This window comes from Bombina bombina, chromosome 11 (genome assembly GCF_027579735.1).
Source record: "Bombina bombina isolate aBomBom1 chromosome 11, aBomBom1.pri, whole genome shotgun sequence".
Lineage (NCBI taxonomy): Eukaryota > Metazoa > Chordata > Amphibia > Anura > Bombinatoridae > Bombina > Bombina bombina.
In genome coordinates, this window is record NC_069509.1 from 125,175,544 (window position 1) to 125,194,292 (window position 18,749).

Sequence of the window (18,749 nt, forward strand, 5' to 3'; positions counted from 1 at the left end):
GTATGTCCGATTTTTTTATACTAGCGCTCCAGTTTCTCTTTTGTTTGGTGAACTACGCTATTGATTATTACATTCCCTATTGCCAGCATGTGTGTTATTTTTGAATATTTCTTATTTTTATTACTTTTTCACATCTGTTATACCTTCAACCAAACATACTTTTAATGATAAGCTCTGGGAAGCATATGGTTAATAATGTCTGAGTCTGTGATAATCCAGCTTTAAAAGCCATCAAGCATTTCATTTGCACACATGGTATTAAGTAGCAATCAAGGGTTATGATTTGGGAACGTTTTACTGTTTGTAATCACCCCACGCATTTCATACATCTCTCCATGCCTGTGACATTAGTGACAGTAATATTCTGAACATGTGCACAAGATGAAATTAGTTTTTATGGGCAATCTTTTTTTCATGTGTCACCCTGATAGTGCTCAGTGCCATCTGCTATGTTTACAGATCAGTATAATATGTTTGTCTGATGGATAATAATGGAGAGAATTTTGGATAATGAATCTACATTAGAGGTTTTTCATTAACCTCACATTGAGGTTAAAGCAGGTTGGTCTGTTAGATTATAGCACAGTAGTTCTGTGTATCCCATACTTTTAAGATATTAGACTATTCCCCCCCCCCCCCCTAAAAAAAACACAAAAATTGTTTGCAGAAGATTGAACAGGGACATGAGTCACTTTGAGATTGTAATATAAAATGATTTATTATGGGTAGTAACTTTGCAATGTACGATTATTATTTTATTTTTCCTGCTTCCTGTTATTTAACTCTGTAAATTGTGGGTTTTCCAATTGTGAGAATTAGAAGGGCACACAGCAAACTTCACAAACCTGTCCCTGCTACATATCTGCACCTATTTGGCCTCATCAAGAAACATCTTGCTAACAAAATAGCAGTAGCACCCCTTGTCTGATTCAGTAACACGTTCATATTGGCTCCCCCAGATAAAGATTTTGGGGCGTTTGCTTATTGAGAAATAGTTGCAGCAAACAAGGTGTTAACGCATTACAAAATTAACCTGGTATGGTAATTTATTGTAAGACCGCAGAAAAAAATTGCAACTACAAGGTCTTTTATATTCTCATTTTGATCCAATTGTTTCAGACTTGTCCTTACACAAGGCCCCAGTTACAAATTTATGTGTATTACTTAGATCTGCACTGGAGTTAAAAACTATGTAGATAAATATAAACATCCCCTTCTTCACTGCTATACATTATTTGTAATATACAATGCTAGCCCTAGACTATAATCTATATGGTATTTCATGTACTCCTGGGGGTCCTGTCGCATTTTCATGATGTTTTTGTCCTGATGCAGCTAAGGAAAATATTACACGTGTTACAGAAATGATTGTTTCTCAGTTCTGACCTCAAGCCCATTTAAAACCCAGATTCTAATTCGTTCTGGTCTGGCAACTGCTCACTCACTGTGTCTGACTCACCTGTACTCAGGTAGGGACATTCTTAGAATTTTTCCATTTAGTGACATTTACTAGAGTTAAAGGGATATGAAAGCCAAAAAAAATTATTTCATGATTCAGCTAGAGCATGCAATTTTGAGCAACTTTCTAATTTACTCCTATTATCAAATTTTCTTCATTCTCTTGGTATCTTTATTTGAAAAAGCAAGAATGTAAGCTTAGGAGCCAGCCCATTTTTGGTTCAGAACCCTGGGTAGCACTTGCTGATTGGTGGCTGCACATATATGCCTGTTGCCATTAGCTTTCAGATAGCTCCCTCCCAGTAGTGCATTTCTGCTCCTTCTGCAAAGGATACCAAGAGAATGAAACAAATTTGATAATAGTAGTAAACTGGAAAGTTTTTTTTAAAGTTGGATGATCTATCTGAATCATCAAAGAAAATGTTTGGTTTTCATTTCCCTTTAAGTATAAACAATTGAATTAAGTTAAATGCAAAAATATGGTAGTAGAATAAATATTTCTCCTCATCATATGTGTGGTTTTTTCTAATGTAAGTGGCATAATATTAATGAACCATAAGTTTGTGTGCGTTTTATATCTATAAATTGCTTTTGGTATTACAAGTTGCTCTAATATTTCCAAAATTTAAATTCAGCAAAACTCTATTTTAAAATAAATTCCAAAAAAAGAAAGATAGAATAATATATCTGATAAAAGTTTATTACATTCTTGTGTATCTGAGGTAAAATTATTCCCTCTTATTCTTTTTAACCTAATAATATTTACACTTTGCAGTTTGCGGTACTTAAATTGAATGTAAAGTTGAATGAATGAGTGCCCGGTTTTTAAATATACTATTAAATTCATTCAACTTTACATTGCAGCGTTTTTTTTTAAAAATGCTTACCTTTTTCTTTAAGAAACCCGGACCGTCGGTCCTCCACCCGCAGCTCCTCTGTACTTACCTCAGCAATGTCAAAACCGACTTCCTCCAATCATGGCGTACACTCCGGAGTGTCCAGCTCGTGAGGCCACGCAATGATTGGAAGAAGCCGGTTTCGTAATTGAAGTGCTAAGTACTAAGGAGCTGCGGGCAGAGGAACACCGGTCTGGGTTTCCTAAAGAAAAAGGTAAGCATTTAAAAAAACAAACAAACAAAAAAAAAAAAACGCTTCAATGTAAATTTTAATGAATGAAAGTGCCCCTGTTTTTAATAGTATTTCTTCTGTTATGTGTGATCAGTCCACGGGTCATCATTACTTCTGGGATATAACTCCTCCCCAACAGGAAATGCAAGAGGATTCACCCAGCAGAGCTGCATATAGCTCCTCCCCTCTACGTCACTCCCAGTCATTCTCTTGCACCCAAAGACTAGATAGGAGGTGTGAGAGGACTATGGTGATTATACTTAGTTTTTATAACTTCAATCAAAAGTTTGTTATTTTACAATAGCACTGGAGCGTGTTATTGCCTCTCTGGCAGAGTTTGAAGAAGAATCTACCAGAGTTTTTACTATGATTTTAACCGGAGTAGTTAAGATCATATTGCTGTTTCTCGGCCATCTGAGGGAGGTAAAAGCTTCAGATCAGGGGACAGCGGGCAGATGAATCTGCATTGAGGTATGTAGCAGTTTTTATTTTCTGAATGGAATTGATGAGAAAATCCTGCCATACCGTTATAATGACATGTATGTATACTCTACACTTCAGTATTCTGGGGATGGTATTTCACCGGAATTACTCTGTTAAAAGTACATTAAACCTTTTAATAGGTATTTATTATGTTAAACGTTTTTGCTGGAATGTAGAATCGTTTGCATTTTCTGAGGTACTGAGTGAATAAATATTTGGGCATTATTTTTCCACTTGGCAGTTGCTTGTTTTAATTGTGACAGTTTCGTTTCTCTCTCACTGCTGTGTGTGAGGGGGAGGGGCCGTTTTTGGCGCTCTTTGCTACGCATCAAAAATTTCCAGTCAGTTACTCTTGTATTTCCTGCATGATCTGGTTCATCTCTAACAGAACTCAGGGGTCTTCAAACTTCTTTGGAGGGAGGTAGATTCTCTCAGCAGAGCTGTGAGACTTATATATTGACTGTTATTAAAAACGTTGCTCTGTAATTTTTATGTTTCAAATTTAATTATTGTTACTTTACTAATGGGAACAAACCTTTGCTAAAAGTTGTGTTGTTTTTAAGGATTGATGCTATAACTGTCTTTCAGTTCATTATTTCAACTGTCATTTAATCGTTTAGTGCTTCTTTGAGGCACAGTACGTTTTTGTTAAATAAGATTGTAACCAAGTTGCAAGTTTATTGCTAGTGTGTTAAACATGTCTGATTCAGAGGAAGATATCTGTGTCATTTGTTCCAATGCCAAGGTGGAGCCCAATAGAAATTTATGTACTAACTGTATTGATGCTACTTTAAATAAAAGCCAATCTGTACAAATTGAACAAATTTCACCAAACAGCGAGGGGAGAGTTATGCCGACTAACTCGCCTCACGTGTCAGTACCTGCATCTCCCGCCCGGGAGGTGCGTGATATTATGGCGCCTAGTACATCTGGGCGGCCATTACAGATAACATTACAAGATATGGCTACTGTTATGACTGAAGTTTTGGCTAAATTACCAGAACTAAGAGGCAAGCGTGATCACTCTGGGGTGAGAACAGAGTGCGCTGATAATACTAGGGCCATGTCTGATACTGCGTCACAGCTTGCAGAGCATGAGGACGGAGAGCTTCATTCTGTGGGTGATGGTTCTGATCCAAACAGATTGGATTCAGATATTTCAAATTTTAAATTTAAATTGGAGAACCTCCGTGTATTACTAGGGGAGGTTTTAGCGGCTCTTAATGATTGTAACACTGTTGCAATACCAGAGAAATTGTGTAGGTTGGATAAATACTTTGCGGTACCGGCGAGTACTGACGTTTTTCCTATACCTAAGAGACTAACTGAAATTGTTACTAAGGAGTGGGATAGACCCGGTGTGCCGTTCTCACCCCCTCCAATATTTAGAAAGATGTTTCCAATAGATGCCACCACACGGGACTTATGGCAAACGGTCCCTAAGGTGGAGGGAGCAGTTTCTACTTTAGCTAAGCGTACCACTATCCCGGTGGAGGATAGCTGTGCTTTTTCAGATCCAATGGATAAAAAATTAGAGGGTTACCTTAAGAAAATGTTTGTTCAACAAGGTTTTATATTGCAACCCCTTGCATGCATCGCGCCGATTACGGCTGCGGCAGCATTTTGGATTGAGTCTCTGGAAGAGAACCTTAGTTCAGCTACCCTGGACGACATTACGGACAGGCTTAGAGTCCTTAAACTAGCTAATTCATTCATTTCGGAGGCCGTAGTACATTTAACCAAACTTACGGCTAAGAACTCAGGATTCGCCATTCAGGCACGTAGGGCGCTGTGGCTAAAATCCTGGTCAGCTGATGTAACTTCTAAGTCCAAATTACTTAATATACCTTTCAAGGGGCAAACTTTATTTGGGCCCGGTTTGAAAGAAATTATCGCTGACATTACAGGAGGTAAGGGCCACGCCCTGCCTCAAGACAAAGCCAAAGCTAAGGCTAGACAGTCTAATTTTCGTCCCTTTCGGAATTTCAAAGCAGGAGCAGCATCAACTTCCACTGCACCAAAACAGGAAGGAGCTGTTGCTCGTTACAGACAAGGCTGGAAACCTAACCAGTCCTGGAACAAGGGCAAGCAGGCCAGGAAACCTGCTGCTGCCCCAAAGACAGCATGAACCGAGGGCCCCCGATCCGGGACCGGATCTAGTGGGGGGCAGACTCTCTCTCTTCGCCCAGGCTTGGGCAAGAGATGTTCAGGATCCCTGGGCGCTAGAGATCATATCTCAGGGATACCTTCTAGACTTCAAATTCTCTCCCCCAAGAGGGAGATTTCATCTGTCAAGGTTGTCAACAAACCAGATAAAGAAAGAAGCGTTTCTACGCTGTGTACAAGATCTGTTATTAATGGGAGTGATCCATCCGGTTCCGCGGTCGGAACAAGGACAAGGGTTTTACTCAAACCTGTTTGTGGTTCCCAAAAAAGAGGGAACTTTCAGGCCAATCTTGGATTTAAAGATCCTAAACAAATTCCTAAGAGTTCCATCGTTCAAAATGGAAACTATTCGGACAATCTTACCCATGATCCAAAAGGGTCAGTACATGACCACAGTGGATTTAAAGGATGCTTACCTTCACATACCGATTCACAAAGATCATTACCGGTATCTAAGGTTTGCCTTCTTAGACAGGCATTACCAGTTTGTAGCTCTTCCATTCGGATTGGCTACGGCTCCAAGAATCTTCACAAAGGTTCTGGGTGCCCTTCTGGCGGTACTAAGACCGCGAGGAATTTCGGTAGCTCCGTACCTAGACGACATTCTGATACAAACTTCAAGCTTTCAAACTGCCAAGTCTCATACAGAGTTAGTTCTGGCATTTCTAAGGTCGCATGGATGGAAAGTGAACGAAAAGAAGAGTTCTCTTTTTCCTCTCACAAGAGTTCCATTCTTGGGGACTCTTATAGATTCTGTAGAAATGAAGATTTATCTGACAGAAGACAGATTAACAAAGCTTCTAAATGCATGCCGTGTCCTTCATTCCATTCAACTCCCGTCAGTAGCTCAATGCATGGAGGTGATCGGCTTAATGGTAGCTGCAATGGACATAGTACCCTTTGCACGTCTACATCTCAGACCGCTGCAATTGTGCATGCTGAGTCAGTGGAATGGGGATTACTCAGACTTGTCCCCTACTCTGAATCTGGATCAAGAGACCAGAAACTCTCTTCTATGGTGGCTTTCTCGGCCACATCTGTCCAGGGGGATGCCATTCAGCAGGCCGGACTGGACAATTGTAACAACAGACGCCAGCCTACTAGGTTGGGGCGCTGTCTGGAATTCTCTGAAGGCTCAGGGACAATGGAATCAGGAGGAAAGTCTCCTACCAATAAACATTCTGGAATTAAGAGCAGTTCTCCATGCCCTTCTGGCTTGGCCCCAGTTAAAAACTCGGGGGTTCATCAGGTTTCAGTCGGACAACATCACGACTGTAGCTTACATCAACCATCAAGGAGGGACAAGAAGCTCCCTAGCAATGATGGAAGTATCAAAGATAATTCGCTGGGCAGAGTCTCACTCTTGCCACCTGTCAGCAATCCACATCCCGGGAGTGGAGAACTGGGAGGCGGATTTCTTGAGTCGCCAGACTTTTCATCCGGGGGAGTGGGAACTTCATCCGGAGGTCTTTGCCCAAATACTTCGACGTTGGGGCAAACCAGAGATAGATCTCATGGCGTCTCGCCAGAACGCCAAACTTCCTCGCTACGGGTCCAGATCCAGGGATCCGGGAGCGGTTCTGATAGATGCTTTAACAGCACCTTGGAACTTCGGGATGGCTTATGTGTTTCCACCCTTCCCGCTGCTTCCTCGATTGATTGCCAAAATCAAACAGGAGAGAGCATCAGTGATTCTAATAGCGCCTGCATGGCCACGCAGGACTTGGTATGCAGATCTAGTGGACATGTCATCCTGTCCGCCTTGGTCTCTACCTCTAAGACAGGACCTTCTGATACAGGGTCCATTCAAACATCAAAATCTAACTTCTCTGAAGCTGACTGCTTGGAAATTGAACGCTTGATTTTATCAAAACGTGGTTTTTCTGAGTCGGTTATTGATACCCTGATACAGGCTAGGAAGCCTGTTACCAGAAGGATTTACCATAAGATATGGCGTAAATACCTATACTGGTGCGAATCCAAAGGTTACTCCTGGAGTAAGGTTAGGATTCCTAGGATATTGTCCTTTCTACAAGAAGGTTTAGAAAAGGGTTTATCGGCTAGCTCATTAAAGGGACAGATCTCAGCTCTGTCCATCTTGTTACACAGGCGTCTGTCAGAAAATCCAGACGTCCAGGCCTTTTGTCAGGCTTTAGCTAGGATCAAGCCTGTGTTTAAAACTGTTGCTCCGCCATGGAGTTTAAACTTAGTTCTTAACGTTTTACAGGGTGTTCCGTTTGAACCCCTTCATTCCATTGATATAAAATTGTTATCTTGGAAAGTTCTGTTTTTAATGGCTATTTCCTCGGCTCGAAGAGTCTCTGAGTTATCAGCCTTACATTGTGATTCTCCTTATCTGATTTTTCACTCAGACAAGGTAGTTCTGCGTACTAAACCTGGGTTCTTACCTAAGGTAGTCACTAACAGGAATATCAATCAAGAGATTGTTGTTCCATCCTTGTGTCCAAATCCTTCTTCAAAGAAGGAACGTCTTCTACACAATCTGGATGTAGTTCGTGCCCTCAAGTTCTACTTGCAGGCAACTAAGGATTTTCGACAAACGTCTTCCCTGTTTGTCGTGTACTCTGGTCAGAGGAGAGGTCATAAGGCTTCGGCTACCTCTCTCTCCTTCTGGCTTCGTAGCATAATTCGTTTAGCCTATGAGACTGCTGGACAGCAGCCTCCTGAAAGAATTACTACCTCTCTCTCCTTCTGGCTTCGTAGCATAATTCGTTTAGCCTATGAGACTGCTGGACAGCAGCCTCCTGAAAGAATTACAGCTCATTCTACTAGAGCTGTGGCTTCCACTTGGGCCTTTAAGAATGAGGCCTCTGTTGAACAGATTTGCAAGGCTGCAACTTGGTCTTCGCTTCATACTTTTTCCAAATTTTACAAATTTGACACTTTTGCTTCTTCGGAGGCTATTTTTGGGAGAAAGGTTCTTCAGGCAGTGGTTCCTTCTGTATAATGAGCCTGCCTATCCCTCCCGTCATCCGTGTACTTTTGCTTTGGTATTGGTATCCCAGAAGTAATGATGACCCGTGGACTGATCACACATAACAGAAGAAAACATAATTTATGCTTACCTGATAAATTCCTTTCTTCTGTTGTGTGATCAGTCCACGGCCCGCCCTGTTTTAAGGCAGGTAAATATCTTTTAAATTATACTCCAGTCACCACTTCACCCTTGGTTTCTCCTTTCTCGTTGATTCTTGGTCGAATGACTGGGAGTGACGTAGAGGGGAGGAGCTATATGCAGCTCTGCTGGGTGAATCCTCTTGCATTTCCTGTTGGGGAGGAGTTATATCCCAGAAGTAATGATGACCCGTGGACTGATCACACAACAGAAGAAAGGAATTTATCAGGTAAGCATAAATTATGTTTTTAAAAAAACCGGGCACTCATTCATTAAACTTTACATTCACTTTAAGACAAAAATATATGCTTGTAGAAAACTCTATTATAGTCAATTTTAATATAGAACTTAATTTGATGACCGTATTTTTTTATTTTATTAAGTGTATATTTTTATACTTTTCTTTTGTGTAGAATAAATACAACCAATGTAAAAATATAATGTTTTGACATTTCATGGCAGGAAACAGGTAGGTATTTATAACAATATGCATAATGACTCTTCCATAATAAACCTTATTTATGTCTCTAAACTTATAAACATTGCATGAGGATTTCAATTAGAATGTAGCCAGTGTTCATTTAAATGCTTTTGCACAGATTCTGTATACAATTATACGGCAAGCATGAGCTTCCGCTAGCAAAAAAAAAAAAGGTTTATATTACATTATTCAAGTGATGGTCAAGTTAATGGAGGTGCAAGTTATGTTTAAAATCTGCGTGCTTATAAACATATGTATAATTTTTTGTTTTCTAGTGCTAAAGACTTTAAATCATTCCGATATTTAATGTATATTTACTCACCCCACCGGCCCCTCACAACTTTTTAGAGCAATGACATTTTCCCTGCTCATCTATTTATCAGGTTAGCCACACGGCTTGCATATTTGTAAAGGCTACATGACGTAGCATAGCTACGCATTTGCTCTTGTTGCCCAAAAGTTTTCATAATCTGGCTGGGAAAGACACGCATGTACTGTATGTGTTAAATCACACATGCACAGTGCCGGTGTTCTATCAGATTTTGCTACCTTATCAGAATTTGTTACCTCTGAGTGTGCATGCTCTGTATTAAATAATCACACTTAAAGTAAAGGTAAACTTTGGTGAATGAAAGCCCGTTTTTTAAAAATACTATTAAAAACAGGGGCACTTTCATTCATCAAAGTTTACAAAGCAGCCATTTTGTTAAAAAAAAATACTTTTTTTTCTTTTCACAGCTAGAGCAGCTTCCCCCACCTAGAGATCCTCTCTTCACATGTCAGCAATGACTAATCCTGCTTCCTCCAATCACAGCTTTACCCCCAGGGTAGTCATTGCCTGAGGCCATGCCGTGATTGGAGGAAGCAGGATTAGTCATTGCTGATGTGTGAATAGAGGATCTCTAGGTGGGGGAAGCTGCTCTAGCTGTGAAAAGAAAAAAAGGTAATTTTTTTTAACAAAACAGCTGTTTTGTAAACTTTGATGAATGAAAGTGCCCCTGTTTTTAATAGTGTTTTTAAAAAACGGGCTTTCATTCACCAAAGTTTACCTTCACTTTAAAAAGGAATGTATGGAATGCAATTATACAATTAGCAGCATGGGCACTGAGAGGTAGCAAATTCTGATAAGGAAGTTGCCCTGTTGGATTTTGCTGCGTCTAATAAATGCACGCATGCGCAGATTCATCACTTGTCACAGTGGACAATGAAAGAGTGTTCTGCATACAAAATATATAAAGAAAAATTTCATATAAAAATTATATATATAAGTGCGTAATACAGAGCATGCACACTCAGAGGTAGCAAATTCTGATAAAGTAGCAAAATCTGATAGAACACTGGTGTCAATATTTGCTACCATGATATGCGCACAATTACGTAATTGCACTCCACATATCTTTAAAAAGAACGTGTGAAATGTGATTACATAAATACAAGGATGCACACATCATTCAGTAGCAAATTTTGCCGGAGATGAAAATAAGTCCTCACATTCCTTTATGAAAGCGGTCACGCACACGCAAAGTAACATGTGGTAGCAAATTTGGATGGACAACTTATTTTAAAACATTAAACTTAACGTTTTTGATACGCATGCGCTTATGTACATAACTGCTCTCGTGAGGAATGCAAGGACTAATTTTCTTTTCTGTCGAAATTTGCTACTGAATGATGTGCGCATGCTTGTATTTACGTAATCCCATTCCACACATTCTTTTGAAACATATGTGGATTGCAATTAAGTAATTGTGCGCATGTGCAAAATGTAGTAGCAAATGTCGGCGGAGAAGGAAATCTCGACAGAACACCAGCAAAGGGTATTCCCAGTGACATGCATGCAAACAGTGATTCATTACTCTGTTTCCTAATCACTGTTTACCTGTGAAAATACAAGGCATCTGCAGCGCCACAGCAAGTATATTTAGTATGAGCGTTGACAACTGTTATGTCTAAATATTCACTGTCCTTTATCACCTTTTATTACAAATTTACTTTTATCTCTCCCCCCCGCCCGCCTCCATGAAAATCTTTCTTTGACAGGCAGGGGGTGCAGCCAAGGGACCCTAAACTTTTCCCTAACAGACTAAACAAATCTAATACATATTTTTATGCACATATCCTTTTTGGGGTCCAAAAAAGTTTGTATGGGTTTTATAAAAATATTGTCAACCCTAACCAATGCTAATAAAGTACTTAACAAATTGAATCTAACACACAGTTTTAAATAACAGACAGATGTTTATATACTACTCTCTGGAAAACGTTATTAATTACTGAAAACATGGCAGGACAAGCGGTCACCATCATCCCATCCAAATTACTGACGTGGTTCCCATCTATTAGCAAATAGGCGGTACATTTTAACAACCAAACAGTTTTGATATTGGGGCCAGACTAAGCACAGCAATGCTCTATATTATCTCCCCATAGTTTTTGCTCTTACATAAACTGTTTTTTAAAATCAAGTCAGTTTTTCTTGATAGTGAAAAGCACTTTTATTCTTAAGTATTTTTTTTTATCAGTCACTTACCTTTATAAAGTAGTTTTTTAGATGTTGAGGATAAAATTCAACTCACCCTCCGTCTGGAGAACGTTATGGAACTTGATTCTTCTCTGTGTACTGAGTCACAGGGCCTCTCTGTAATGATTCTGTGGTCTTAAGGAAAGAAAAAAAACAAAACGGAAGGAACATATGATTTGACTAGTTCAAGTTACATTTCTAACAGACTGCTGGTTTCTCAGAGTTTGAAAATTGTGAGTGTCTATTCTGCAAAACAGAAAACTGCTGTTTACCGTATGACGACTAAAAGATTCTGACTTTCCTGTCTACAAAACTGAAAGTATAAAACCAATGTGTTTACCAATTCTAAAATATTCACTTTTGGAAATTATATTTGCTTAGTCAGGGATCATTTTGTTTATTCTTTTTACCAATTTCTCAGCTATGAGATTGCGCCAGGTTACGTCATACATTGTAGTTTTGTAACATAAAAAGACAAAAATTGTGTTTTCCCTACGTTCCATATAATAGAGAAAGAGGTTTGACTATTGCAGAACGTTTAGCCCTTTCTTTTTACTGTTCTGTTAAAGGGACATTGTCTGAAAAATATTTCTGCTATTCTTTTGAAAGAACGGCATTTAAACATGTTAGAAATATGTTATTTAAAGGACATTAAACTCAAGTTTGTGCATATATAAGTATATATATATATTTAACTATTATATTGTGATTGTAAAGAAGTATGCAGTAGATTTATTAAAGGATTACTTTCTGTTATAATTTTTAAGCTTAACAACTAACATATTAAAGTTAATAAACATTAATTAAAACCTACTGACCTATATTTTCTCCAAAACGAAGTTTCATAACGTTCTAAAAGTTATATCTTTTATTCGCCGATGATGTCACGTTATCCTGCCCACTATTTTCAGCACTGCATGTTCAAAATACTTAAACCAATAACTTTCTGTTTAAAGCGCCATTTTGAAACCTAGGTATTGTAAACGGATTGGTACAGAGCAAAGGATACCCACAGAGTGGGTTTGGAAAACGATTAAATTTGCAGACAAGATTTCTGCTATACGGTAGAGATATGTTAATGAAATGCTATTGATAAAAAGCGTATTTGGGGTAGTTAGTTAGTAACAGGCATAGAAAATATTTACTTACAGTGGCCCTTTAAATGTCGGGCGGACATGATTCGCTGTAGCTAACAGCAGCTTGTGCAGTGCCGGGGGTGTCAATCATCCTGATCGGATCGGAATGATTTCAGTCCGCCACCTAAAAGGTGGCCGACAATTTAAGGAGCAGCGGTCTTATATGTGTATTAGTTTTTGATTGGTTAGCAAGGATTCTTTTGTGGGGGACAGGGAAAGTAAACGGACAGTGTACTGTAAAATTGTTTTCCCCTTAATGTGTTTCCAATTACTTCTTTTGCCAGTTGCAGAGTTAAAAATATATGGTAAATTGATCCTTTATTTTTATCTTTGTGTATTAAATATTAAATAGCTGTTTTTGCTAATTGAAACTACAGCCCAATACAATTGCTCTTTTAGGGAGAGATTACCTTATCTTATCTGTCTAATTATGTGCAAAAAATCCCCCTTATTGTATTTATTACTCTTTATTCAAAGGACAATACTTAGGGATCGATTTATCAAACCCTTATGGCGGGCTTTGTCTGCCTACGACTGCAGGTTCTCACAAGAGAACCTGCAGTCCATATTTAACAAGCAGCGGTCATCAGACCGCTGCTTCCCTAACCTTTCACCACCTCTTAGGTGGCAAATTAAAATCTCCCCGGTCTCGTCCGACCGGGTAGATTGACATCTCCTGCCCGCGCATGATTGTCTGTGCGCGGACAGGGGCGGGATTACACGTGAGCGCAAAATAACACTTGTGTGCTGCAATTGTGAATTCTGGCATCAGAATTCAGCCTGCCAGAGGCTGATAAGTCGACCCCTTAGGCCCCAATGACCATGATTCTCCTGCTCGGAGAGCAATTGCAGTTCAAACTTCAAAGGGGCAGAACCCACTGAATGCTCAAAGAAAAAGGGCGGAACTCTCCAGCATTTCTGTATATCTGAAAGAGGGCCAGCCCAGTGCAATAGAGTACTGCATGATATGAGAGTTCTGTTAAACTTCAGATTGGACCATTTCAGTATTATTACATTCAAGATTTTCACTTTCTATTTTAATTTATTTAGAGTTAAATCCAGCAGTGATATTACAAATACTGATTGTTTTTAAAGTTTCTGTGTTACTTTAACAAACTAGGTTCATAATTTTATATTTCTTTTTATCTTTTACAATTTACATTGCACTTTGTATTTTTTCTATAGTAAAATAAAACACAGCTTTAGAAAGTGGGAGGGACTGGGGAGTTCCCTGGGCTGACCAGGGGAGTCCCCAGGGTAAGTCTTAAGTTCTGTCACAAGTCTTGTGAAATGCTGTAAGCATTTTAAACAAGCTGGTCTCACAATGTTTTTATTTTGCCAGCTGTATCCAGATAATGTTTACTCAAATTTCACAATACACTTGTTTAACTGACAGAAAAGTAATATATACTAAACTATAGGCAAAGCAAGTTAAATCATAGTGAAAACATTTCAGTTTAATTTCTATTGATGCAAACTGAGCCTTTATATTATACTCAAGTATCATCCCAGAGAGCTTCATTACTTTCTATAGAAGACATTACTCATCTCTCTGGGACTTCCACATTTAGTCCTTTTCTTATAGAATTCAGTGAGTTTAGCCCTTGTGAAGTCTGCACTATAATTTATCTTCAATCTAGAGAATCTTTGCTTATCATGCCCATAGAAAGCAATTAAGCTATCTGGGAAATTGAAGCTGTCAGTTTTATTTTAAATAGAAGAAATTCAAAGTGCAATATAATTTGTAAAAAATAAAAAGTTTGATCCTAATTTATTAAAGTTACACCGAAACTGTGAAAGAATAATCAGAATTTGTAAAATCACAATCCTAAATACACTGATGTATACAAAATAAAATACAAAATAGAAAGCGTAAATTTTAAATGTAATAAAACAATGTGAAGTGTAAAGTACTAAGAAATACAAAGCACAATGTGTAAATGCAGGAGAACTGTCATGTCCTATAAAAGCAGAATCAGCTCATCACTCTGGGCTGAGTTATTGCCTTATCTACCTTGTTCCTAGCTCCTGAGGTCAAGTATACTTACCTGATACCGGGATATGCTCACCTTGCTCCTGAGACCAAGAATATTAATCTGATACCTGTGTATGCTCACCTTGCTCCTGAGACCAAGCATACTTACCTTGTCTGAAAATATATGTAAAAAGCTGGAAGCGCCAATCTTATACTCTTATAATGATATGTAAAAATGAACCTAGTTAAAAGCAATCTAGGTGTGATTTGCTGAAATGAAAAGTGACCCAAACATGAATGGGTATTCCTCACAAAATATATACAATTAAGTGATAAACTTACAGTAAATAAGTCCCAAACAGCAAAAATTGTCTGGAGTGACACTGAGTCCAAGCGAGGGATCTTTCAACAGGGAAGTGACAGCTTGCTTCTTCCAAAGGCTCAATAAATTGTTGAGTGAGGTGATCTAAAAACGGCAAGAAAAGAAGAAGGCGCCACAATGGTGCAAAATCAACAACGATCGGATCACATAAAAGCAATTACCCTCATAGAAAGATAACAATTAGTACGTCAGGTGACACCGACATCACCAGAGTACTACTAAGAGGCGCCTGGGGCAGATGTAACATGATAGAAAATCTTCAATATAGTACAATTTAAACAAAAATTACCATAGATGCTGTAAATGGTAAGGTGCTGTACAAAGATGGATAAAGCTACAATACAAGGTGATCAAAACAGGAATCTCAATCCTAACAGTTAGATGCAAAATTACAAGGACAATTCCAAAGGTAGAAAAAGACCAGAAAATAATGGTTATATGGATATATAAGATCTATATTAGTCCAATATAGATGGTTAGTTGGTCAAGTCCAGCAAAGTTCAATTATTAATACCAAAAGGATATATATAGAAGGTATATATAGAAGGTAATGTTTCAAGACAAAGTAGGCTGCTCCTCCAGAGTGTTATGCCAGGAACACAGGTAGAAAATCTAGAAAAAAATAGATAGAGGGCGCCACATGGTGCAGATCATATGAGATAAAAAACAAAGCAACAGTATGATCAAAGGAATCCTACTCACAAATTGTGGCGCACATCAAAGTGCAGTAATCACAGTCCGGAACCGCACGTCGTCCGGTAGACCACAATGGATAGATTTCACCGATGGAGGTCCTCGTCTCACCAGGGAGAGTCCAGGGATACCCAAGAATTGAAGTAGGTGTGGATCAGGACTCCACAGGTCCAACAGGAAGTCTGACAAAATGCTTAGAGGACTCCTCTTTCTTTGTATACAGCGTTAGCATTGGCTCTAGAATCCTTCACAGGGGCACACGCTTAACCACTTCTTCTTAGCACACCTGGTGCTGCATGCAGGTAAATATCCCAGAGCTGATTATCTCTTCTTAAATTCCTCCAGTGATTCCAGGTTATGATGACTGAAATAAAGTCCCTATGTTCTTTACACTACAGAGCAGGATTTCCTAACTGTAGTACCCCTATACTCACAAATTGGAAGGCACTTGAGAAGTTTACAACAGCCTGCTGGACCTGGGAGTTTTCCAGATAGCTCTGACTACAGTTACACCGCCACCAGACGTCCACGACCCTCTGTGAATCGATATGAACCTCTCAGGATATCCTGCTCCAATTATCAGACGGCACTTGAAATCCGGGTGGTGAATGCCTCTGAAGTTATCAAAGGCTCAAAATCACACATTTCTTGAATAATTGTGATATAAAAAGTCATGCTGGTTGAGTCTAAGTTTGATAAAAATAGGCTTTATTAAAACAAATGGTGTCTCACTTACCTTGTACCTGCATATACTCATTCTGTCCCAGAGACCAAGTATACTTACCTTGCACCTGCATATGCTCATCTGGTTGCTGAAAGCCAAACAGACTAATCTGATACCTGTGTATGCTCACCTTGTTCCTGAAGCTGTACCTATCTGGTATCCCTTGACAGTCTCACCAAGCGTATCCTCTGGGTATCCTGTGTCTGCCATACCAGTGACAGCCTTCCGCAAACCAGCTGTACCTGCTGCACCCAACTGGTATCCTGTGACCGTCTCACCAACAGTTCCCGCTGGGTATCCTGTGCCTGCTTAGAAACCTGTGTCTGCTTTCCTCTCACTAGTTGTGTCTGCTGTACCTACCGGGTATTCTGTGACAACCTCACCTTTTACTGTGAAATTTAAGCACCAGTTACTATTGGACTTTACTGCAAACGACTTAAAGTATTTTCAACCTTGTTTTGGACTTTAGTGTTCCACACACTCTAACATCCTCACAGAGGATCATTTTAGATCATCTCACCAGCGCAAAGAGCTTTAGCTCATCAGGCTCTTAGAGAGAACAATGGAAAATTAACATTTTAGTACCTCTCTTTCACTGCCCCCACTAGAAGGATTGTTTTCTCCAACATAGGTGTGTCCGGTCCACGGCGTCATCCTTACTTGTGGGATATTCTCTTCCCCAACAGGAAATGGCAAAGAGCCCAGCAAAGCTGGTCACATGATCCCTCCTAGGCTCCTCCTACCCCAAGTCATTCTCTTTGCCGTTGTACAGGCAACATCTCCACGGAGATGGCTTAGAGTTTTTTAGTGTTTAACTGTAGTTTTTATTATTCAATCAAGAGTTTGTTATTTTAAAATAGTGCTGGTATGTACTATTTACTCAGAAACAGAAAAGAGATGAAGATTTCTGTTTGTATGAGGAAAATGATTTTAGCACCGTAACTAAAATCCATGGCTGTTCCACACAGGACTGTTGAGAGCAATTAACTTCAGTTGGGGGAACAGTGTGCAGTCTCTTACTGCTTGAGGTATGACACATTCTAACAAGACGATGTAATGCTGGAAGCTGTCATTTTCCCTATGGGATCCGGTAAGCCATGTTTATTAAGATAGTAAATAAGGGCTTCACAAGGGCTTATTAAGACTGTAGACTTTTTCTGGGCTAAATCGATTCATTATTAACACATATTTAGCCTTGAGGAATCATTTATTCTGGGTATTTTGATATGATTATATCGGCAGGCACTGTTTTTGACACCTTATTCTTTAGGGGCTTTCCCTAATCATAGTCAGAGCCTCATTTTCGCGCCGGTATGGCGCACTTGTTTTTGAGGACAGCATGGCATGCAGCTGCATGTGTGTGGAGCTCTGATACATAGAAAAGTCTTTCTGAAGGCATCATTTGGTATCGTATTCCCCTTTGGGCTTGGTTGGGTCTCAGCAAAGCAGATTCCAGGGACTGTAAAGGGGTTAAATATAAAAACGGCTCCGGTTCCGTTATTTTAAGGGTTAAAGCTTCCAAATTTGGTGTGCAATACTTTTAAGGCTTTAAGACACTGTGGTGAAATTTTGGTGAATTTTGAACAATTCCTTCATACTTTTTCGCAATTGCAGTAATAAAGTGTGTTTAGTTTAAAATTTAAAGTGACAGTAACGGTTTTATTTTAAAACGTTTTTTGTGCTTTGTTATCAAGTTTATGCCTGTTTAACATGTCTGAACTACCAGATAGATTGTGTTCTGACTGTGGGGAAACCAAGGTTCCTTCTCATTTAACTATATGTATTTTATGTCATAAAAATTTTTTAGTAAAAATGATGCCCAAGATGATTCCTCAAGTGAGGGGAGTAAGCATGGTACTGCATCATCCCCTCCTTCGTCTACACCAGTCTTGCCCATACAGGAGGCCCCTAGTACATCTAGTGCGCCAATACTCCTTACTATGCAACATTTAACGGCTGTAATGGATAATTCTATCAAAAACATTTTAGCCAATATGCCCGCTTATCAGCGAAAGCGCGACTGCTCTGTTTTAGAAAATTCTGTAGAGCATGAGAACGCTGATGATATGGTTTCTGAAGGGCCCCTACACCAGTCTGAGGGGGCCAGGGAGGTTTTGTCTGAGGGAGAAATTTCAGATTCAGGAAACATTTCTCAACAAGCTGAACCTGATGTGATTACTTTTAAATTTAAGTTGGAACATCTCCGCGCTCTGCTTAAGGAGGTGTTATCCAATTTGGATGATTGTGATTATCTGGTCATTCCAGAACCACTATGTAAAATGGAAAAGTTCTTAGAGGCCCCGGGGCCCCCCGAAGCTTTTCCTATATCCAAGCGGGTGGCGTACATTGTTAGTAAAGAATGGGACAGGCCCGGTATACCTTTAGTACCTCCCCCCATATTTATAAAATTGTTTTCCTATAGTCGACCCCAGAAAGGACTGATGGCAGACAGTCCCCAAGGTCGAG

At 39.4% G+C, this 18,749-nt stretch overlaps 2 protein-coding genes across 2 annotated transcripts in view; one reads left to right on the plus strand and one right to left on the minus strand.

Annotated features, from left to right (window-relative positions):
* Positions 1–11,574, minus strand: part of LOC128641871 (uncharacterized) — a 42,390-nt gene extending 30,816 nt beyond the window's left edge. The window contains exon 1 of the mRNA XM_053694435.1: positions 11,383–11,574. The gene's annotated coding sequence lies outside the window, so the exon portion shown is untranslated. The remainder of the gene's footprint in view (positions 1–11,382) is intronic.
* The window catches only part of C11H7orf50 (chromosome 11 C7orf50 homolog), a 1,120,174-nt gene that overhangs the window by 496,865 nt on the left and 604,560 nt on the right, over positions 1–18,749 (plus strand). The gene's annotated exons all lie outside the window — the stretch shown is intronic.